The sequence below is a fragment of the Myotis myotis genome, unplaced genomic scaffold (assembly GCF_014108235.1).
Source record: "Myotis myotis isolate mMyoMyo1 unplaced genomic scaffold, mMyoMyo1.p scaffold_m19_p_2, whole genome shotgun sequence".
Lineage (NCBI taxonomy): Eukaryota > Metazoa > Chordata > Mammalia > Chiroptera > Vespertilionidae > Myotis > Myotis myotis.
In genome coordinates, this window is record NW_023416324.1 from 129,543,743 (window position 1) to 129,569,499 (window position 25,757).

The window sequence follows — 25,757 nt, forward strand, 5'->3', positions numbered from 1 at the left end:
TCCATCAACACATGCACATACATTTCTCTTCAGTACGGGGATATTCTTGGTCATCGCATAAATTATATGTGTTATAATTATAAAATTTTATTACTCATTAGCATATTTTACTATGCTCTGATTTATCATCATAAAGATATTAATTTCTCATGATCGCTCTTGTTCACTTTATGGGAAAATTTCTTTAATGAATAAATAAATATTATTAAATTAATGGCAGCAAATAGATTCAAGAAAATGTGTTTAATGTCTATGTAGTGACATATTCCTGAACCCTGATTACTTTATTTTAAAATGCAGAAAATATTCTGGATGTTTAAAACAATAAATGGGCAGAACTAGAGAGCTGCAACTGTGAGCACTGACGTTACAGAGCTAACTGTATCTAGCTAACTGAACTAGAAAACTGTGGTGGATCAGCTGCAGATAATTTAAGTTGTATAAAGAAGTTTCTGTATGACCCTGGCCAGTTGTTCAGTGGTTAGACCCTCACCCAGTGGATAGAAGGATCATGGGTTCGATTCCCAGTCAAAGGCACATACCTCATTGCCAGTTGGGGTGCTTGCAAGAGGCAACCAACCAATGTGTCTTTCTCATGTCTGTGTTTCTCTCTCTCTCCTCCCACACACTCTCTCTGAAAAACAATGGGGAAAATATCCTCCAGTGAGGATTAAAAAAAAGAAGTTCCTGAATGAAAATAGATTTCACTTAAAAATGCTTTACTGTGGGTTCATTTTCTAGTCAAAGATTATAGCACACATGTATTGACATTTGAAGTAGAAATGAGGATTTTTGTTGTTTTGTATGGTTTTTTTTAATCCTCACCTGAGGATATTTTTTCTATTGCTTTTCAGAGAGAGTGGAAGGGATGGAAGGGAGGAGGGAGAGTGGGAGAGGGGGAGAAAGAGAAACATCGATGTGAGAGAAACACATGAACTTGTTGCCTCCCCCACATGTCCTGACTGAGGGCAATGAGCGAACCTGCAACCTAAGTACCTGTCCTTGACTGGGAATTGAACCTGAGACCTTTTGTGCACAATCCAATGCTCTAACCACTGAGCAATACAGTCAGGGCAGAAATGAGTTTTAAATAATATTACATACTAGAGGCCCAGTGCACAAAGATTTGTGCACTCGGTTTGTGCACTCGTGGGGGGAGGTCCCTCAGCCCGGCCTGTGCCCTCTCGCAGCCTGGGACCCCTCAGGGGATGACCACCTGCTGGCTTAGGCCTGCTCCCTGGGGGATTAGGCCTAAGCTGGCAATCAGACATCCCTCTGGCAGCCCGGCAGCCCTCAGGGGATGTCCACTTGCCAGTGGGGAGCGGACCTAAGCTGCAGTCGGACATCCTTAGAGCTGCTGAGGAGTCAGGAGAGGCTCCCACCACCACCGCTGTACTGGCAGCCATCAGCCTGGCTTGTGGCTGAACAGAGCTCCCCCATGTGGGAGCTCACTGGCCACCAGAGGGCAGCTTCTGCATTGAGCGTCTGCCCCCCTGGTGGTCAGTGTGTGTCATAGTGACCACTCATTCCCAGTCTTTCTGCTGTTAGGGTCAGTTTGCATATTACCCTTTTATTACATAGGATAGAGGCCTGGTGCACAGGTGGGGGCTGGCTGGTTTTCCCTGAGGGGTGTCCCGGATCAGGATGGGAGTCCCGCTTGGGTGCCTGGCCAGCCTGGGTGAGGGGCTGATGGCTGTTTTCAGGCTGGCCACACCCCCTTTAAGGTGGGGGTTCCCACTGGGGTCCCTGGCCAGTCTGGATGAGGGGCTGAGGGTTTTCAGGCTGGCCAAGCCCACCAGTGACTGAAGCTCCCAGCCTCTCCTTTTTTTTTTTCTTTTTTATTCTGGGATTTATTTATCTTCTATAATTGAAATTTTGTTGCCACTCCAGCTCCGAGGCAACGGCCTGCTGAAAGCAGGTATCTGGGGTTTGTTTAGCTTCTATAATTGCAACTTTGTTGCTTAGATGGAGCTCAGAGCCCGGCCGCAGCAGGGAGGAAGCTTGGCTTCCTCCATCCCTGGAGCAAGCAAGCCTCCTGCTCGCTTCAGCTGCGTGGCTGCCAGCCGCCATCTTTGTTGGTGGTTAATTTGCATATCTCACTGATTAGCCAATGGGAAGCGTAGCGGAGGTATGGTTAATTTCAATCTTTGTCTATTATTAGATAGGATAACTAAATATGAGTTACAATCCCCTGAAAGAAGTGCCATATCCATAGTCTGGCATTTAATCAATAATTGATAAATGGGAAAATAATCAATATATAAGGCAAACCCATAGTTATCCTTCTGGTTCCTATAAGTAGTAGTAGTACCTCAGGATAGCCTAAGTAACTCTTTAGGTGTTCTTATGTGCATTACAGGAATTTGCTAATGTGATAGACAAGCATTATAATACTGTAAAGTGATAGCCTAACTAGAGTAAACAAAACATTTTGCCCTACAAAATATATCCTAATATATAAAAACCCTGGGTCATAATGACCAGTAATGACCGAGGCTCAACCAACCGGAAGTCAGTCCTGCAGTCAGCACTGGGTTGTCGTACCAACCCCGTGCTGACTACTTCCACTGCAGGAGTGGGACCCCAGCACTGCCTGCTGAGGGGGCTGCGAATCAGGGCCAGAGAGAGGCCTGAAAAGAGAATCAGTTACTGATCTGTTGCCTCTGTGGCAGCTGTTGATCAGCACTTGCCTCTCTCTTTTTCTCCCAGTCTGACCAGCAGCCATGCCTCCATTCCTCTCCAGGCCTCCACTGGGGCTGCTGATCAGCCCTGCCTTTCTGATCAGGCCTTGTTGATAGGCCCAGAGATGCTGACTGGCATAGGAACCAACCAATAAGAACCAAATGTGGGTGCTGTGAAGAACCAATGGCTGCCTAGGAGGCAGAGCTTCTGATGCTGACTGGCATAGAAACTGACCAATCAGAACTAAATATGGGTGCTGTGGGGAGCCAGTGGCTGCCTAGGAGGTGGAGCTTTCGATGCTGACTGGCATAGGAACCGACCAATCAGAACCAAATTGGCTAGCAGAGGAGGGTAGTTGGGGGCAACTAGGCCGGCAGGTAGGTGAGCAGTTAGGAGCCAGCAGTCCCAGATTGTGAGAGGGATGTCTGAATGCCACAAGGATTGGGCCTATTTGGACATCCCCCAAAGGGTTCCCAATTAGAGAGGGTGCAGGCTGGTCTGAGGGAAACCCCCTCCATGTACGAATTTCATGCACCAGGCCTCTAGTAATAATAATAAAATTATTAGTAGTGACTAACTTTTACAGGGTCCTTGTATATTAAATGGTATTAAGAAAAATTATGTAAGACAACTAAACAAGGCAAGGGAGTATGCATTTAGTATCTAATAAACCCATTTCAAATTATTTAATAACTAAAGGCCCCATGCACTAATTCATGCACCAGTGGGGTCCCTCGGTCTGGCCTGTGGGATCGGGCTGAAACCAGCTCTTCGACATCCCCTTAGGGGTCCCAGATTGCGAGAGGGTGCAGGACAGGCCAAGGGACACCACCAGTGCACAATTGGGGCCTTAGAGGGATGCGGAGGTTGGCCAGCCGGGGAAGCACCCAGGGCGTGTCCAGCCCGTCTTGCTCAGTCCTCATCAGCCAGACCCCAGCAGCAAGCTAACCTACCGGTCAGAGTGTCTGCCCCCTGGTGGTCAGTGCATGTCATAGCGAGTGGTTGAGTGGCCTTAGTATATCATTAGCATGTTACACTTTGATTGGTTGAATGGACAATGGTACAACTGGACACTTAGCATATTAGGCTTTTATTATATAGGATCAACTTGCATTTTAACTAAGTAACTTAGAAACAGGGCTTATATGTAAAATTCTGATTAAAGGAAAGTTATTTTGTTCTATCTTCAAAATATACCAGGTGGGGCAAAAATAGGTTTACAGTTGTTCATATGGAAAATCTATACTAATAATAGAGGAATATGCAAATTGTCCAGGATGCCATCACAGTAACAGTAAAGACCAAACAGCAGGCTGCATGGGACAACAAGGCCATCAGGGGGGTTAGTGAGCGACGACCAAATGACTAAACAGCAGGCTGTGTGGAATGACCAGGCTGGCAGGGGGGTTAGTGAGGGACGACCAAATGACTGAACAACAGGCTGCGTGGGTCGATCAGGTCGGCACAGGGGGCATTTGGGGGCGACCAGGCCTCCAGGGGGGCAGTTAGGGTGATCAAGCCGGCAGGCAGAGGAGGTTAGGGGTAATCAGTCTGGTGGGGGCGGGCAGTTACGTGTGATCAGGCAGGCAGGCAGGTGAGCAGTTAGGAGCCAGCAGTCCCAGATTGTGAGAGGGATGTCCAACTGCCGGTTTAGGCCCAACCCCCAATATTGGGCCTAAAATGATAGACACTTGGGCTGCTTCCCAATCTTGGCTATTGTATGAAATGCTGCAATGAACATAGGGGTGCATATATTCTTTCAAAATAATATCCTGGGTTTCTTCAGATAAACTCCCAGAAGTTGAATCTCTGGTTCTTAAGGCAGCTCCATTTTTAGTTTTTCGAGGAATCTCCATACTGCTTTCCACAGTGGCTGCACCAGTCTGCATTCCCACCAGCAGTGCATGAGGCTTCCTTTTTCTCCACATCCTCGCCAACAATTGTCATTTGTGGGTTTATTGATGATAGCCATTCTGACAGGTGATATCTCATGTGGTTTTAATTTGCATTTCTCTAATGATTAGTGATGTTTAGCGTCTTTTCATTTGTTTATTGGCCATCTGAATGTCCTCTTTGGAGAAGAGTCAATTCAGGTCCTTTGCCCATTTTTTAATTGGATTGGATTTTTTGGTGTTGAGTTTGAAAGTTCTTTATAAATTTGGATATTAACTCCTTATCAGAATTATTGGCAAGTATGTTCTCCCATGCAGTGGGTTGTCTCGTTATTTTGTTGATGGTTTCCTTTGCTGTGCAAAAACTTTTTAGTTTAATGTAGTCCCATTTGTTCAGTCTTTTTATATTTGGAGAGAACCAATGTTTAATAATTAAATTTCTGGAGAAAATTACTAGACATAATAGTTACTAGCATTTCTGTAGATTTAGCCTTTACAAAGTAATTTTTATTTTTATATTTAACCCTCTTAGTAGATATTACTCTTCTTTTTAAGACAGTAGTAGTAACTAATACACACTGTTATCATCACCATTCTTATTCTTCCAATTCCACCTTCCCCCATACTACTCTGTCACTTTCTGTATGTATCATATGAGAATAGATAGGAATCTGCAGACTGTAGTCTGCAGGCCAAATCCATCCTACAAACTATTTTTAAACAGTCTGGGAATTAAGAATGGTCTTTACATTTTTTAATTGTTTTCAAAAATCAAATAGTAATATTTTAAAATTGTAAAAATTGTTTTTACATTTTAAAATCAAAAATAATATTTAATGACACAAAAATTATAGGAAATTCCAATTCCACTGTCTATGATTAAAGTTTATTTAAAAATATCATCCATGCTCATTTGTTTAGGGCAGTGGTTCTCAACCTTCCTAATGCCACGACCCTTTAATACAGTTCTTCATGTTGTGGTGACCCCAACCATAAAATTATTTTCATTGCTACTTCATAACTGTAATTTTGCTACTGTTATGAATCGTAATGTGAATATCTGATATGCAGGATGTATTTTCATTGTTACAAATTGAACATAATTAAAGCATAGTGATTAATCACAAAAACAATATGTAATTATATATGTTTTTTTTCCAATGGTCTCAGGCGACCCATGTGAAAGGGCTGTTCGACTCCCAAAGGGGTCGCAACCCACAGGTTCAGAACCACTGGTTTAGGGATTGTCAGGGGCTGCTTTTGTGCTGCATTGGTGGACTTGGTAGTTGCAACAGAAGCCATATGGTCTGAAAGTTGATGTTACAAAAAATAAATGATAGATCTGAAATCACAGTCAAATGTTTAGACTCCAATTTTTTTTTTTTTTATCCTCACCTGAGCATATGCTTTTATTGATTTTAGAGAGAGGGGGAGAAGAAAAACATAGATGTGGGAGAGAAACATTGGTTGGTTGCCTTCAGTATGGGCCCTGACCAGGGATCAAACCCACAACATTTTGGTGTATTGGATAACACTCCAACCAACTGAGCCACCCAGCCAGGCCTTGACCCCAAATGTAATGTTTTTAGCTCCATACTATATTAAGCCAGGAAAATTGGTGTTCGTTTTGGACCATAAACACTTGGTTCTTGATGTTTAGTAGAACTGAATTCGCACTTTACTCAGAACTAGCTAAATTATGAGTGGGGTCCAGAGCAAAATGAAAATGCTAAGCACTGGCCAGGGAACGCAGACTCATGGCAGACAGGATGTGCTAAAATATGGGAGAGGGCTACCCAGTCCCCAGCTAAAAGATAAAATAACTGAGAATCTTAAGCCAACAACACAGAGTATTAAACCCCAGTTTAATTTCTGAGCCTGGTCATGTTGGTTTTCCTTCCATGCAGTCAGCCCTGATTCTACTACGTAACCAGATATGCCTTCTCAAAATAACAAATGTACCTGAGCCCCAGTTTGCACAGTGATACGATGTGGTTTGGAAGTCACAATAGACCGTAAAGCAATTAGCAATGTTCTGGCTATTTTTCAATTTCCAGTATTGCTTCCCAGGACTGAATCAAAAAGTATTATCCCTATCATAAAGGACTAAATGTCATCACCCTATTCTTAAGTTGAAAACAAATTACTTCCTAGCATGAACTTCATCACATGTCTGTCAGTGGATACAACTGCCCTCTTGGTCAGATGAATTCCGTATTGGTGTTCAGCTCCATTAAGGGATCTTTGTGATTCTACATAACCATCTCATGGCTGTAGAAAAGAAGGCCATAATTTTATATTCTTTTACCCCAGAAAAGTAAAATTGTGAATAAACTCAATGTATTCATAAAAGTACCATTAGCAAGAAGATTATCTCACCAACCTAGATGTTGGTTGTTTTAAATTTGAAGAAGATAATTTGCTCTTGTAGTTTTTGCTTTTTGTGCTTAAGAGTCACATAATAATGTATCCTAGTAAATAATAATTTCCAAGTAATTTTATTGTTCGTCACAGTGAGTCACACTCAACTTTTATTTGGAAAATCATTTTAGTTTCCACAAGTGGCTTTTTAAAAAATAAAAACTAGTCTTTTTTTCAATAATAAAAGCATTCAATAAGTGTTGACTAAAGTTGAAGCTACAGAATTCATTAATACTTTAATTTGATTGATTTTTATAAGAGAATATTTATTTGGTTAATCACAGAGGTATGAAAAGTAATTCTTAGAAGAAGTGGGTTTAGGAAGTAAGTTATAGAGGTAAAGGAAGAAGGGCCCGCGGAGCTTGGGAGTGAGGAAGCTAATGGTAACTTTCTGGGGCAGGAGGGGAGGGAAGAGGGGGAAAGGGAAAGGCACAGGAGTGCTCCCGGGAGGAAGAGCTCACTGGGTCCTCCATCCTGAGGGTTTAAGGGTGGAGATTTTAGGGGAGGTCCCAGGAGAAGATCTCAATAGAATATTCCGCAGCCTTCCAGGTGTGTCCTTTCAGGGTTGTGGTCTCCACTGATTGATGGGCTGGCACCAGGGCAGGGGGTCATTATTCAATGCAGCTGGTCCTGAGGTCAGCCATGGGGTCACTCACTGGTCTGATTTTGCTGCTTCTCTGAACCTGGAGCTGAAATACAACTTCCCATCCTGACTGGTTAAGTCAGGGTTGTGGGGTGCAGTTGAATGCTGAGGACTGCTGTGAGTCATTCTGTCAGCTGCTGCAGCATCTCAAGGCCTCAGGCCTGCTTGTCGGAGTCCCCACTGCACAAGCTCCTGATCACGAGGAACAGCCACTGCCTGGCCTGGGGTGGTCGACTAAGTGACTAAGTGAGGCGTGTCTGGCTGGTGGCTGTGAACCACCCCTCCAGCTGAATAAGGGTGTGGCTGTGCATCTCCATACAATGAAAGTCTGCACTCCTCCTGCCCCTCTTCCATGTAAAAGACCAATGGGAGGTAAACATTTTCAGGCACAGTCCACCGTGGCTCCTCACTGCAAACCCTTATTTCCAGGTTCAGAACTGCTCCTTCCTAACTCTGAATCAATACTTTAATTTTAGTTAGTTCATAATTTATGAAGACTGACCTTTATTGATATGTTATCTCCCATAAAATTACAATCCAAATTGTATTTGTAATGCCCCCATCTCTGTGACGCTGACAGTATTGTACAGAAACAACTAACAGATCCTCCAGGTACTGTTGTACTCCAGCATCTACTCATTCCTAGCCTTAGTCACTTAATTATAAATTAATGATGGCAACTTTTAACTTTGAATTATTAATATAGTATCATTACAAAAATATTTTGTTGATTATAGGAAGAACATTTCATGCTATCAATATTAATGATATATTGTGACTTTTTGTAATAATAAAGATCAATTTTTTTCACAGATTTATCATGCATACAAGGAATTCAGAGGGACATGGATTTTTTAACATATCCGATTACTAGTTCCCTAAAGTCATGGATATTCACTTTCAAGAATATTAAATAGGACTTTTTAGTTACAATATCAGTAATCCAATTAAACTATCTTCTGTTAAAAAAGAAGAAGAATTTAACTCACATAACTGAGAAGGCCAGGGGTTCAGAGTCTCACACATGTCATAAAGACTCAGTTTTTTTTCTCCATATTCTCACCTCTGCTTTCCTCTGTGTTAGCTTTATTATCAAGCCTTCATTTTCTTTAGAGAAATAATATAATCACAGCAACTTCGGGCTAATATTTAACTAGTTTAGCAATGCCAACAAAACCCAAAACCAAACCTATTTTCTAATAGTTCCAGCAATATTCCTGGGATTGAGCATTATTGACATTTTTAAAATATATTTTTATTGATTTCGGAGAGGAAGGGAGAGGGAGTGAGAGATAGAAACACCAATAATGACAGAAAATCATTGATTGGCTGCCTCCTGCATGCCCCACACCGGGGATCGAGCCCTCAACCAGGCATGTGCCTTCACCAGGATTTGAACTGTGACCTCCTGGTCAACCACTGAGCCATGCCAGCCAGGCCATTATTGCAATTTTTTGATTAGCCATCCTGAGGCATGTTCACAGTTGAGAAGCTAAGTACATGACCCACCTCACCTGAACTACAGGGATAAAGAATGAAGAGGAGTAGTTACCTAGGAAAATCAAGGTGCTGTTATTGGGAGTGAGAATAATGTATTGTCCATGGAGAAAAACAAGAAATGTCCTCCATACTTTAACAATAGAAGTAGATGAATCTTAAAGACCCCAAATTAATTCTGGTAATGTATTACCAGGTTGTATGAAAGCATATTATATATTGGCTGACAAGTTTCTAAATTCTTGCCTCATATTTTCTTTTGTAAATACCACATTTTTTTAACTGAATGGTACTTAACTCATTACCCTGTATTAAATTACATATATGTATTCAGTTTAGATAAAATCTTATTACCATGTCATAGTTAACTTTATTGAAGAATCTTTTCATTTTATCTTTTACTCAAAATCAGAGTGTTGTATTTCTATTTACTTAATATTTTTCTATAATTCACTTATCTGTGAGAATAGTATCTGAAAATAATAACTGAGATTACTGGAAAATTTCAGAAAGTAAGGGGGTTGTTTATTTTGAGATCTCTGACATTAACCAGATTTAAGTTTCCAAAAATGCCAAAAACCAACTCAGAAGGAATCTTAATGATATAATAATTCCTAATAGGATCTGACCATGAGGGAGAAAAGATGTTAAGGGTAGAATAAATGATGGAGGAAGCAACTACTAATCAAAACACCATCCCTACAATTCTCTATTTCCTCTCAATGAAAGAGGGACCCTTGTAGAAGCAGGATAAACATACTCCTTTTCTTTTAATTCCATCTCTTCCAGCCACTTCATGGACCTTGATCTACCAACTACCTCCCATGCCTCTCTATCTTCAACCCTCTTAAGATCTTGTCTCTTCTACTCATAAGAACCTTCCTCACTCTGTATCTTTTTCTACTATGCATCATCTCTTATTTACTTGGCATCTATAATCCTGAGAATGATTTCATTTGATATTTTCCACTTTTTAATTTATTCCTCAAGTACTATCATCACTAAACTAAAATTGTTTCCACCAGAATTACAGTGGCTATGCATTTGCCAATTCCAGCAGATGCTGTGGATCCTCATGCTATTTAAACTTTTAGATAATTTGGCTAAGACTGAGGTCTCACATATCCTTGAATTATTTTCACATCTGATTTCCATAAATAAAAATTTAATTATCCCTCTGACCTCATTACTGTTTGCTTTATTTACCTTACCCCACTTCAAAGTGGTTTTTACCCTTTCACTGCCTTATAACTAACCAAAACACTAAGCTAGCCAGAAATTGAACAGAGTTCTAGTCTAAGGCCCATGAGTTTCTACTATAAACCCTGTAGAAAATACAATATCATATTTATCATTTTAAATCTTCAGTCTATATAGAGGTTCCAAAAGAGAAGATATATTGACATCTCCCTTTTTAATGAATAAGACACAAAGGAAATTTTTAGGAGTCTATATTGAAAAACCTAGTAAAAAAAATCATGAAACTACTGTAATATAACAGGCAGAGGAGGTGATTGAACACAAAATACAGTTTTTTTATTTTATGAAAGATGGACTTAAAGACTTCAAATACAAATTTATTCGGTATCTCTAATACATGGCTGAATGCTTTAAAGCTTCATCTTAAATTAAAAACTTTTACATGGGTAATAGTTTCAAGTTATTTAATGACTGACTGTTTATTTTGTAATAATAATAATGGTCCTTTTTTTATCATTTTGAAATAATACATTCATAAGAAGGTACAAAATAGTAGGAAGAGGTCCCATGTAATTTTCACCCAATTAGCTTTGTTAAAATGTGCTTTCATACTTCTATGTCATTTTATCAAATGTGTAGATTCATGTTACTACCACCATAAAAAAGATACAAAACTATTCCATCACTACAAGGATCTCCTTCATGATATTCCCTCTTTGTTTAATTCAGTGTGTGTTTTTGGCTATTCTGTGGGAAAATTATTTGCCCATATGCATGTAGTTTTACTTCTGAGCTCTCAGTTCCATTGCATTGATCTGGGTGTATGTTTTTCTGCTAATACCATTCTGTTTTGATTTGTTGTTTTGTAGTACTATTTGAAGTCAGGGAGTGTGATACCTCTAGCTTTGTTCTTTTATCTCAGGATTGTTTTGGCTTCTTAGGGTCATTTGTGGTTCTATACAAATTGGATAATTTTTTTGCTCAATTTTTTTTAAAAAATACCATTGGGATTTTGATGGAGATTGCATTAAATCTGTATGTTTCTTTGGGTAATATGGCCATTTTAACTGTTTTGTCACCACACACAAAAATTAACTCAAAAAGCTAAATATAAAACCTGAAACAGTAAATTATCTATAATAATAAAAAGGTAATATGCTAATTAGACTGAAGGTCTTCCAGACATCATTCTGGATGTCCTTCCCAACAAAGCCAGGGCTGGAGGGAAGCCGGTGCTGGCAGCCGGGGGAAGGAAGGCCTACTCTTGCACGAATTTTCATGCATCAGACCTCTAGTATAAAATAAAACATAGATACTAAACTTATGAAACAGAATTTTTAGCCAGAAACCTGGATTCTTTGTCCGCCAGAGTCAAAGAATGAATCCACTGACAGAAGATGGTATAGCAAAGGTGGAAATTTATTAAAGAACAAGTACAAACTCCCAGGTAGGGAGGGGGAAGAGTCCCACAGAGTTACTTTTCCCTATGGCTTATAAAGGCTGCAGATCTTGGGGCCTTGATATCCCCTCTGATTGGTCACTATTCCCTTAGACTGGTTACTATAGTTACTCCTGGGCTCAAAAGTTGAACCTCACATGGGACATGTGAGGTTCTCCACCCTCCTCCTTCCTTATTGTTTTCCTATTTCCTTTGGGCTTTCTTCTTCTCCTTCTGGATGAAGGCTTCCTTCCCTTTATTTTGTAAATATAGACCTTTTGCTGTTCCCAGCTCCCTCATTCTATGGAAATGTACGTGTTGCAGCTTTTCAGCTTCCCTATTCTATGGAAATATACCTTCTGTTGCTCTGTAGCCCTGTGCTTCCTCCATGGTCCCCTTAATTTCCAAAATTTCCTAAATCCTGTATTTTTACCTTTAAAAACTTCTGTTTCACTTAGATACTAAACTTATGGACCTTGGTCTTAGAGAGGATTTTATGAATTTGACAAAGGCAAAGGAAGTAAAAGCAAAAATAAATATATGGGACTCTATCAAACTAATCAGTTTCTGCATAGAAAAAAATCTACAAAACAAAAAGGAAACTAACTAAATGGAGAAGATATTTGCAAACAGAACTCATACAACTCAGCAGCAGAAAAACAAGCAACCCAATTAAAATAGGCAGAGGACCTGAACAAACAGACATCTCTCCCAAGAAGACATACAAATGACCAATAGACATATGAAAAGATGTTCAACTTCACTACCCATTAGGGAAATGCAAATCAAAACTGCAATGAGATATTACCTCACATTTGTTAGAACGGCTATTATTAACAAGAAAGGTAATAACAAGTGTTGGAGAGGTTGTGGAGGAAAAGGAACCCTCATTTACTTAACTTTTCCTTAACTTCCAATTACTTAACTTTTCCAAATTGTTTGCACATCTTCAAAGTAAGAAAAGTAAAGAGAAAAGACTTTGGAGTCAGACTATCTTGATGTGAATCTCATCTCTGCATTTCTCAGCTGGGTTACTTGGACCAAGAAATTTAATCTTCTTGTGCTTCTGTTTCCTTAACTGTAAATGGGGGTAAAATAATCACCATCACATGAGATTAAGTGAGTTAATATGTATAAAGTCCTAAGAACGGTCATTAGCACATTAGAAGGGATACACAAATATTGGTTATTGTTAATCACCTCTAAAAATTTTTGAGAGAATAGAATAGAATACTGCTTATAGCATTATTATCAGGATGCTGGTTCATGACTAAAGCTCAGTGAATAGTACTAATACTACTATCACTACTACAGATTGAAAATAGTGAACTGGGTATTTGTCCTAAAGGATTAAAGGAAGTTTAATGGTTTGCAGAATTCAAAAACTGTTTTTAAAAAACCTCAGAAGCAGCAAAGATGAAAAGGGCATAGACTTGATGTCGAATAGATGTGCATTTGCCTTTACTAGTTGCATAACACTGACATCTTTACAGTTAACATGAAGTGAAAGATACTGATCCTATAAGATCCTTGTGAAAATTGATGAGATATGCATATGAAATACTGGCAGAAAGTAAGTACTTCATCAATGTTATTTCCTACTGTCCTTTCAAAAAATTTTTTATTTGATTCTTGGGACTAATTTCCCCAACATACAAAATACATCTTTGGATTTTAACCAATAGGAAGTTCAGATCATAGGCAAAAAGGAATTAAGTTCCAGTAAGTGATTTCTTCTCCTTATAGTATCCAACTATTATCTTTAAGTTGCCTGTTATTTGCCAGATTAAATTGATGAATATATCCTACTTGTAGATAAAAGGCTTTGTATTTAGTGAGCATTCATAATTTTAAAATTCTTAATATGAAGTTAAGACTGATGAATTTTTGAATTTTTCTAAAAATTCATAAAATTGAATTGAAGTAAAATACAGGTTAATAGCAAAAAAGACAAGTGGAGAGAGAGAAACACTGGCAGGTGGTATGATGAGTGAGTGATTTATAATAATAATGAATTGAAGCCCTTTCAAAAGATGTATTTACCAAAAGAGTGCTTTAAAAACATCACCTATACTGCTAAATTAGAAATAATTTAAAAAATAAAATGGGAAACTCTGACTGGCATGGCTCAGTATGAACCTATGAACCAGGAGGTCACGATTCCATGAATATTTTTATTGATTTCAGAGAGGAAGAGAGAGGGAGAGAGAGATAGAAACATCAATGATTGGCTGCCTCCTGCATGCCCCCTAATGATGATTCAAGCTGCAACCCCAGGCACAAATCAATAAAAATATATTTTAAAAAATAAAATGGGAATGAGAAACTGTTGTGAATCATTGATTTTTTTTTTCCATTTTGGGACAGTGACATTGCTAGGGAATCACAGATGGTGGACTGGTGTCTGAATGTGACTTTCTCCCCGAGCTGGCCACTAAGACATTTTTGACTACTTGCCAGTCTATTTCACCTGGTGCCATTAACTAAAAGGGGCTTTCCCTCTTCAGTGTATATACTAATGGTTCCAGCAGAGACTGGGCATCCTCCTGAGCATGGGAAAGGACCTAGAACCTCACCAGGTATCAAGGACGTAGATTTGAGTCCATATACTATTTTGTCTGGTTGTCTGTGTGCCAGGCACTGTGCTAGACAATACTATCCTATGATGCCCAAAATAGAATCTGTTTTGTACTCTATCCAAATTAATTAACTGAAAGAACACTGAAGATATTTAAGTTTAAAAATAGGTCTAACTAACCTAAATTTTTGGACTCTGTAAAAGTATTTGGACTACATAAAAGTATTCTTGGCATCAAAATTGTAATTTAAAAAGTTGATCTGTTCTCTACTGTCTGTCACATTTATTTTAAAACTAGAGGCCCAGTGCTAGAAATTCGTGAATGGGTAGGGTCCATAGCGGCTGCTGGCGGCCAGCCGGGGCCTTCCTTCATTCCACGCCACCCCCTGGTGGTCAGTGCACGTCATAGTGAGCAATTGAACTCCCAAGGGGACACTTTGCATATTAGGCTTTTATATATATATATATATATATAGATATAGATATCTAGTTGTAGAAACAGTTTGTTTATCTGAAAGGGATCTTGAAAGTAATTTTGATTTTTCCAGGAAATTTTACAAAAGTTTTGTCTAAATTAGTTTGCGCTGATTCATAATATTGGTGGATCTTTACTATCATCAATTTATTTATTTATTTTTACTATAATTATTTTAGTTAAGCAAAGGATGTTTGGTGCCTTTATATTTCAAGTCCTCATTTCTATAGTGAATAATACCGAATGCTCTCTAAGGTGAATTTTAATTGAAATTGTTAAGAGCATAGCTCTGTTACACAGAGGACTTCTTATGATTGCAACACTGCTGAAATTAAAAATCTACATAGCTTACATCAAATAAGAAAGTTTTAACAAATTAGCTGAAATTTAAACTGAGTTTCTTTCAGCTTTTAGAATATCCCATTGAGATAATATTTTTCATGCTTTTCATCAAATTGAAAATTATTTCACTTTTTCTGATAATTAAATTAATATAATTTTGGTATAAAAATATGAATACTAAATTAATATAATTTTTGGTATAAAAATATGAATACTACCAGAGTCTATAAATAAAGATGTGAAAGTTTCCTATAATCTACCTCCACAGAAATAACAATTGTTAATCAGTCTTTTTAGCCCAGTGTTCAACTTATTTACAGTACTGTTATTAGTTAAATCTCTCACTTTAGTATGTTACCTTTGTGTGGATCACTTTTTTATAATTCTCCCATTTTATATGTGTGTGTGTGTGTGTGTGTGTGTGTGTGTGTGTGTGTGTAAATGTGTGTTTGAATATATACACTCAGTTTCTTAGCCAGACTTTCTAGGAATTAAGCAATACAGTGTTATGTAATTCTACAGTTCTCCATTCTGAAACAATGCATAACATGAGACTGTGCCATGCATCATTTGGAACTATGAGTGTTGATCTGTTTTGTAAATTGGACAGGACAGCTATATGTATTCTTTCTTTGATATTAAACAGAAATCTTTCAAATGGTTTTCTTAGATTAGCAGAGTAGAAAGTATGTGCTTTTATTGCCCAATTAACTAATCTTACTATTTTTTAAATGTGTATCTTTATTGTTGAAAGTATCACAGATATCCCTCTTCCCCCTCTCTTCCCATTGAACCCCACACACCACCCCCAGGCCTTCACCACACTATTGTCTATGTTCCTGGGTTATCCATATATGCATATAAATTCTCTGGTTAATCTCTTCTCCATCTACCCTCCCCTTTCCCTCTGAGATTCGTCAATCTGTCCATGGTTCTATGTCTCTGGATCTATTTTGTTCATCAGTTTATTTTGTTCATTAGATTCCACATAGGAGACCACATAATCAGTTCAACCTTATCAGATAAGAATGCTTATTCAATTTTGTTTTAATGTAAAAAGTGAAAACCATTTTTAATTTCTTAATGGATATAATAATCCCATGAGAAGATTAGTTTTTGGAGCTTATTAACTCACATCTGTCCTATAAAGATTTTATTTTAACTTAATAGTACCCATATGACATATAGAACCTTTTGTGATCTGATGGCACTAAATTTTCCAGCCCCAATTCTTATTACCTTTGTCTTTCATGCCTCCCCCTGAACAAACACATGGACTCTCACAGAAGCAACAATTTGCTTTATCCACTTATGTTCTATTGCACCCTTGCATGTGTCATTTCTTCTCTTTCTTTCTGTTTTCCCACACCATTCTGAAAAGTCTTACTTGTACCTCTTATAGGAAATTGTTCCAATCTATTCCCAACCAACTTTGTGATGCATATAATTTCATGCAATCTATTTATTATATTTATCTTGGTATCTTATAATTGTAATAATGTATGTTTCTTCAACATACATGGTGAAGTGTAAACCTAGCATACATTAAGTGCTTAATAATTAGTTGATGAATGAGTGAGTGGATGGATTGATCAATGGTTGGATAATGGGTACATAAGTGGATGAATGAATAGATGAATGAAAAAAATAGATGGATATATAACTAGTTGCATATCTGGATGGAAGTATGGGACTCCCTAAGACAAAGGAACTCCATTCATTCTAAAGACCCAAGGTTCTGCTCTCTAAATGAGAATCTATATGTAGAAGTATAAATGATGACTAAATGTTCAAAATATCAGAAAAAGGTCAACATTGATAGTGGTTTATATCCTAGAGAAATTTTTTAAAGAAGAAAAAATATTATAGGCATTTATATGAACTGCTTACAATTTATCTTTCAAGAAAAAATATTAAATACATGATTAAAAATGTTTCAGGTCAACTGTGCTGTATATTCATTAGACTATTTTAAATGCTTGTGTGTCCACTACTTATAGCTTTTATCATGTTGTCACTAAATTTTATAATACAGTATATTTTATAGTATAGTGTAGGTTAGTATAGTATTATTATCTGTGAATATTATCCATTATCCTTATGGGGCACTTGGGTTTCTAGATTAGTAATTATCTACAGACAATCTAGAGACTCCAACATATCAGGAGACTACATTTACTATAATTTCATTGTTACTCTGCAAATGTCCGTGTTGTAATCTGCCCTAAAATACCTAGTGAAATAGAATTTTCTAACAGCATTTCCTATACTCAAGGGGAAAAAAAGGTAAAGGACTGAAAAATAAAAAAAAATCAAATGGGGACATCTGTAATAGTGTCAACAATAAAATAAAGTTAAAAAAATCAAGCATAAAGAATTTAAGAGAGTAGCCAGCACATTGTGATACAAGTGTGGGTTACCGACTTATATCCCTATGTACCAGGTAAGGCATCAAGCTTTGGAGACACAAACATATCAGATGCAGTCCTAACCTCCCAGGGGCTCACAGTCTTGAGAATTTAGACAAAACAAGCTGCTTTAAATTCTTACCCAGAAAAATACAGACTGAAAATAAAATAATAAGTGAAAGAACACAAATTACAATATAGTGTGTGATAAGGTCTGTGAGATAAGTTAATACAGCTCCATATCATGTGAGTTAATTGTGTAGTCTTAGAATCATGGAATGGTATAGCCTGAAATTCATCTTAGGTCTTCTGGCCTTTAATTTTAATATGTAGAAAGAAAATGAGGCACAGAAATACTAAATCCCTTGAAGCCTTAATAAGTTTCAGCTTATGCTGATGTTTTCTCTATAGGCACAGAGAAAATGAGTAAGAATAAGTGGGCATATGTCATACCAGCGATCAGACTATCAATCCCCAGAGGGAAAGTAGGGGAGGGAGGGGGTAAGGGGGAGAGATCAACCAAAGGACTTGTATGCATGCATATAAGCCTAACCAATGGACACGGACAACAGGGGGATGAGAGCAGGGAGGGGTGGGGCAGGGAGGTTGGGGGTTAATGGGAAATGAAGACAGATTTGTAAAACCTTAACCAATAAAGAAATTAAAAATAATAATAATTTAAGATTAAGGTAGTATGGCCCCAGCCAGGTGGCTCAGTGGGTTGGAGCATCATTCCATACACCAAAAAGGTGGTAGGTTCGATTCCCAGTCATTGCACATACCTAGGTTGCAGGTTTGGTTCCAGGTTGGGTTGCATACAGGAGGCAACCCATAGATGTTTCTCTTTCACATTGATGTTTCTCTCTCTCTCTATCTCGCCCTCCCTCCCCCTTCCCTCTCTATCTAAACTCAATAAAAACATGTCCTCCGGTGAGGATTTTAAAAAATGATTAAGGCAGTATGTTATTGCAATATGACTTGGTTCTTCTCTAACATTCTAGTTTTAAACTAAAAAAAAATATTTTATTTAAAAAATTTATTTTTTATCAAAAATATGAAATTAGTACCTATCATGTGCTAGGCTGGTTGATATAACTACTGAGATATAGTAGTTATCACTTTCCTTTTTTTCTTGAGGGCTATTTTCTTTTACCTGTTTTTTAGTGCTTTTGATTTACATAAATATAATATTTTTATTTATTCTTCTGAGTTATAATTATTTACCAGCTGAAATTATTCTTATAAGAAATGTTGTTTATTAATAACTGGGGAGAAATTCAAATTATATATCTATATATATTTTTATAAATGTCTACACTAATTCACAATTCTCTGTTAAAAAATAAACTACTAGAGCTGAAAACTGTTGGTCAAAGTTACCTAAATATTAAAATTATATTTTAAAAGTATATGTTTGCATATTTTCAAACCTGATATAACAGTTATTTCTAAAGCAAAACATTTGCTTCCTGTGTGTGTTTTTTCCTACCTGACAGATACAGCCAGTCCCTTTACAAGGGAACTATTTCCCTGCTTGTTCAGAAATAGTAACAAGATTTTTTTGTGAGAAATGAAACATGGACTATACATAATATTCTCTCTGCAGGGAGTAAGCATGACACCAATTTTTCCTAACAGAACTAATTTTTATCTGCTATGGCCCTCTTTTAGCCTTATGAATTTTTCATTTCTCAAAATTAATTTAAATAACACAAGCATTGCCCTTTGACAGTGCTAGTAGCCAAATGATGTATAAAGAAACTAAAGCAACTTCTTTTCTTTTCTTTTTTACTTCTTTATTGAATTTATTTGGGTTACACTGGTCAATGAAATTATATAGGTTTCAAGTGTACATTTCTACGATACGTCATCTGCACATTGTATTGTGCATTCGCCATCCAAAGACTAGTCTCCTTCTGTCACCGTTTCTCCCCTGGTTACCCTTTTCTGCCTGCCCCCACTCCCCTGTCCCCTGGTACTCACCGTACATACCGTCGTCTGTGTTCATGATTTTTCCTCCGCTGCTTAATCCCTTCACATATTTCACCCAGCTACCCAGCTACCCTCTCCTCTGACAGCTGTCAAACTGTTCTCCGTATCTCTGAGTAATTTCTATTTTGTTTATTTATTTTGTTCATTGGTTTCCACATATAAGTGAAGTTGTAGTATTTGTCTTTCTCTGACTGGCTTATTTCATTTAGCATAGTACCCTTTAGGTCCATCTATGCTGTTGGGAAAAGTAAGATTTCCTTCTTTTTATAGCTGATTAGTATTCCGTTATGTAAATGTGTCACAGCTTTTTTATCTACTCATCTACTGATGGGCACTTTGGCTGCTTCCAAATCTTGGCTATTGTAAATGGCACTGCAATGAACATAGGGGTACATATATTCTTTCCAATTAGTGTTTTGAGGCTCTTCAGATATATTCCAAGACAGTTTCATTTTTTATTTTTTTTAATCCTCACCTGGGGATATGTTTATTGATGAGAGAGAGAGAGAGACAGAGAGACAGACAGACAGACAGACAGACAGACAGACATAGATGTAAGAAACACTGATCAGTTGTGGTATGTGCCCCAACCAGGGATCAAACATAAAACTTGCAAACCAGGTATGTGCTGTGACCAGGAATTGAACCCTCCACCTTATGGTGTAGGGACTATGCTCCAACCAGATGATCCACTTGGCCAGGGCCATTTTCAATCTTTGGAGGAAACTCCATACTGCTTTCCAATAGTTTCTACACCAACAGTACACAATGATTCCCTTTTTCCACATCCTTGCCAACAGTTGTCATTTGTGAATTTATTCATATGAAGTAATCATATTTATTGGTATGAAGTAATATATCATTGAATTTATTGGAGTGAGGTGATATATCATTGTGGTGTTAATTTACATTTCTCTGATGATTAGCATTGAGCATTTTTTCATATGTCTATTGTCCATCAGAATATCCTCTTTGGAGAGGTGCCTATTCAGGTCCTTTGCCCATTTTTTAATTGTGTTATTTGTTTGTTTTTTGGTGTTGAGATGTTTGAGTTCTTTATAAGTTTTGGATATGTACCCCTTATCAGATGTATTATTGGCAAATAAGTCTCAGTGGGATGTCTTTTCATTTTGATGATGGTTTCCTTTGCCGTGCAAAACTTTTTTGTTTGATGAAGTCCCATTAGTTTATTTTTTCTTTTGTATCCCTTGCCTAAAGAGATATATCAGACAATATATTGTTATGAAAAATGTCTAAGATTTTACTATTTTTTCTTATAGGACTTTTATGATTTTGAGTCTAACATTTAAGTCTTTAATACATTTTGGTTTTTTTTCTTTGTATGGTGTCTAGTTTCATTATTTTACACATATCTTTCTAATTTTTCAAACACCATTCATTAAAGAGACTATTATTACCCCCATTGTGTGTTCTTGACTCCTTTGTCAAATATTAATTGAACATTAGGCATGGGTTTTTTCTGGGCTCTCTACTTTATTCCATTGACGTGTATGTCTGTTTTGATGCCAGTACCATGTTGTTTTGGCCTGGTAGTATAGTTTGATATCAGGTAGTATGATCCCTCCAAATTTGTACTTTTTTCTCAAGATTGCTGAGGCTATTTAGGATCTTTTTTGGTCTTATATAAATTTTTGAAATATTTGTTCTTGTCCTATGGAATATGCCATTGGTATTTTGATAGGAACTGAGTTGATTCTATAGATCACTTTGGGTAATATGGACATTTTAATGATTTCAATTCTTCCTATTCATGAACACAGTATATGCCTCTAATTATTTGCCTGTTTCTCAGTTTCTCTTTTTGGTATCTTATAATTTTCTGAGTATAGGTCTTTTACCTTCTTGGTTAAATTTGTTACTAGATATCTTTTATTTTTTAAAATGCAATTCTAAATGGGATTGCTTCCTTAGTTTCTCTTTCTGATACTTCATTATTGGTACATACAAATGCCACCAATTTCTGAATATTGATTTTTGTTTATATATATTTTTTATTGTTGATAGTATTACAGATGTCTCCCACTCCTCTCCCCCATCACCCAAGCCTCTTTCTCCCAGTTCTTCACCAACATATTGCCTGTGTTCATGGGTTATGCATATCCTATCTAATAAAAGAGAAACATGGTAATTAGCATACGACCGCTACCCTTCCCATTGGCTAATCAGGGCAATATGCAAATTAACTGCCAGCCAAGATGGCGGCAGGCAGCCAGGCAGCTGGAAGCTAACATGAGGCTTGCTTGCTTCAGTGACGGAGGACTCCAACGTTCCCCGCCTGCCTTGCCGGCCTCTGAGCTTGCAGTTTGAAACATTGTAGCAAATATAGAAGCTAAACCAAACCCCAGAAACCAACTTTCAGCCAGCCGGGATCTCAGAGCTGGAGTTGATACAGTGTTTCAAGATTATAGAACCCAAACAAACCAGATACCTGCTTTCAGCAGCAAAGGCCTCAGAGCTGGAGCCAGAGCTAAAGCTGGCCCAGAATAAAAAAGAAAAAGAAAAAAAGGAGTGGTTGGGAACTTCAGTCCCAGCCTGAAAACAGCCCTCAGCCCCTCACCCAGACTGGCCAGGGACCCCAGTGGGGACCCCCACCCTGATCCAGGACACCCTTCAGGGCAAACCAGCCAGCCGCCACACGTGCCAGGCCTCTATCCTATATAGTAAAAGGGTAATATGCCTCCCAGCACCGGGATCAGCGGAGCCGAGAGGCCTCCCAGCACCGGGATCAGTGTGACAGGGGGCAGCGCCCAAACCCCCTGATCGCCCTGCCGCTCTGTGTGTGACAGGAGGCGGGGCCACAACCTCCCTATCTGCCCTGCTCTGTTCCTGACAGGGGAAGGCGCCCCAACCCCCTGATCAGCCCTGTTCTGTGCCTGATAGGGGGGAGCTCCCCAACCCCCTGATCGCCCTGCGGCTCTGTGTGTGACAGGGTGCGGCGCCCCAACCCCCTGATCAGCCCTGCTCTGTGTGTGACAGGGTGCGGCGCCCCAACCCCCCACCCCACAGGCCCTGCTCTGTGTGTAATGAGGTAGAGCCATAACCTCCCCATTGGCCCTGCCCTGAGTGTGAGAGTGGCGGCGCCCCAACCCCCTGGTCGGCCCTGCTCTGTGGGTGATAGAGGGTGGCACCCCAACCCCCTGATCTGCCCTGCTCTGTGTGTGACAGGGGGCGGTGCCCCAACTCCCCTATCAGCCCTACTCTGTGAGTGACGGGGGGAGCTCCTCAACCCCCTGATCGACCCTGCTCTGTGCGTGACAGGGTATGGAGCCCCAAACCCCCTGATGGGCCCTGCTCTGTGCACGACAGGGGGTGGAGCCGCAACCTCCCCATCGACCTGCCTTGAGTGTGACAGGGGGCAGTGCCCCAACCCCCCAATCGGCCCTACCCTGAGCGTGACTGGGGGTGGCATCACAACCTCCCAATCCGCCCTGCTCTGTGCATGACAGAGGGCGGCACCCCAACTCCCCAATCAGCCCTGCTCTGAGCCCGACCAGGGGCTGCACTTAGGGATTCGGCCTGCCCTCTGCCACCCGGGAGCAGGCCTAAGCCAGCAGGTCGTTATCTCCCGAGGGGTCCCACACTGCTAGAGGGCACAGGCCGGGCTGAGGGACCTCCCCCCTTGCCCCCCGAGTGCACAAATTTTTGTGCACCGGGCCTCTAGTAAGTATATAAGTTCTTTGGTTTATCTCTTCTCATCCCCCCAACCCCACATCAAGTTATGTCAGTCTGTTCCATGCCTCCATGCTTTGGGTCTTTTGTTGGTCAATTCATTTTGTTCATTAGATTCCACAAATAAGTGAGATCATGTGATATTTTTTTCTCAGATTGGATTATTACACTTAGCATAATATTTTCCAGGTCCGTCTATGCTGTCTCAAAAGAGTAAAAGGTCCCTCTTTTTCACTGCTGCATATTATTCCATTGTGTAAATGTCCTGCAGCTTTTTTTATCCATTAATCTACTGATGGACACTTGGGCTATTTCCAAATCTTAGCTATTGTACAAATGCTGCTATGAACATAGGGGTGAATATATTCTTTCTGATTGGTGTTTCAATGTTTTTAGCATATATTCCCAGAAGTGGGATCACTGGGTCAGACAGAAGTTCTATTTTTAATTTTTTGAAGAAACTCCAGATAGTTTTCCATAGTGGCTGCACCAGTCTGCATTCCCACTAGCAGTGAACTAGTATTCCCTTTTCTCTACATCTTTGCCAGCATTTATTGTTTGTTGATTTTATTATGATAGCCATTCTGACAGGTGTGAGGTGATAATTCATTGTGGTTTTAATTTGCATTTCTCTTATGATTAGTGACTTTGAGCATTTTTTCATATGTCTTTCGGCCATTTGTATGTCTTCTTTGGAGAAATGTTTATTAAATCTTCTGCGCATTTTTTAATTGGATTGTTTGTCTTCCTTTTGTTGAGTTGTATGAGTACTTTATATATTTTGGATATTAACCCCTTATCAGATATATCATTGCCAAATATGTCCTCCCTTATAGTGCATTCCATGTTCATGTTGTTGATTTTTTGTCTGGAATATCTATCCAGAAGTGTCAGGGCATTGTTAAAGTCCCCTACTATGACTGCATTGCTGTTACTATATCCCTTAAAGACCATCAAGAGTTTTTTATGTACCTAGGGGCTCCTATATTGAGTGCATATATGTTTACAAGGGTTATATTTTCTTATTGAATCATACCCTTTAGTATTATGAAGTGGCCTTCTTTGTCTCTTGTTATGGCCTTTGTTTTGAAGTCTATTTTGTCTGATATGAATATTGCAACCAGCATATGCATATTTTTTCCTTTCTATTTGCATGGAATATATTTTTCTATCCCTTCACTCTCAGTCTGTGTGTATCTTTTGTTCTAAGGTGGGTCTCTTGTAGACAGCATACGAGGGTATATGGGCCATTTTTTTTATCCATTCAGTCACCTTATATCTTTTGAATGGAACATTTACTTCACTTACATTTAAGATTATTATTGATAGGTATTCATTTATTGCCATTTTTATTTTCTTTATGCCTATGATCCTCTCTCTCTCCTTTTCTTCTTCTTAAAGCAGTCCCTTTAACAATTTTTGCATTGCTGGTTTGGTGGTAAGTACTCCTTTAACCTTTTTTGTCTGGAAAGCTTTTATTTCTCATTCAATTTTAAATGATAACCTTGCTGGATACAGTATTCTTGGATATAAACCCTTGCTTTTCATTACTTTGAGTACTTCATGCCACTCCCTTCTTGCCTGAAGTGTTTCTATTGAGAAGTCAGCTGACATTCTAATGGGAACTCCTTTGTAGGTTATTATCTGTCTCTCTTCTGCCTTTAAGATTCTTTCTTTGTCTTTACATTTGCCATTTTAATTATTATGTGTCTAGGTGTGGATTCTTTGGGTTCATCTTGATTGGGACTCTCTGTGCCTCCTGAACTTGTGTGACATTTTCCTCACCTGGTTCGCGAAGTTTTCTGTCATTATTTCTTTAAACAGGTTCTCTGTTCCTTGCTTACCTTTTTCCCCTTTGGTATTCCTATAATGTGAATGTTGTTACAATTCATGTTGTCCCATGTCTTTTCCTGCCTTTTGATTCTTTTTTTCTATGTGCTACTCTAGTTGGGTATTTATTTCTACCTTGTCTTCCAAATCGCTGATTTGATGCTCTGCTTCATCCAATCTTCTTGTAATTCCTTCCAGTGTGTTCTTGATGTCAGATATATCATTCTTCATTTCTGTCTGGCTCTTGTTCATGACCTCTATTTCCTTTTTCATGCTGTTGTAATTTGCACTAAATTTCTTAGGCATCTTTATAACCATTGCTTTTAACTCTATGTCTGATGATTGCTTGCCTCCATTTCATTTAGTTCCTTTTCTGGAGATTCCTCCTTTTCCTTCATTTTGGAGTTGTTTCTTCCTCCCTCCCCCATTTTAGCTATCTCTTTGTATTTGCTTCTATGTAAATTGTTATGCCTCCCAGTCTTTGTGGAATGGCCTTATGTAGAAAGTGTCTTGAGGGGTCCAGTGGTGCAGTCTCTTTGTTCACCTGATCTGGATGCTCTAGGAGTTCCCCTTGTGTGCATTATTTGGGCTCTCCTATTGTAATTTGGATTTGATTATTAATGTCCTGTTCATGGGAGGGACTTGCTGCCTGTGAGGTTCAATCCCAGT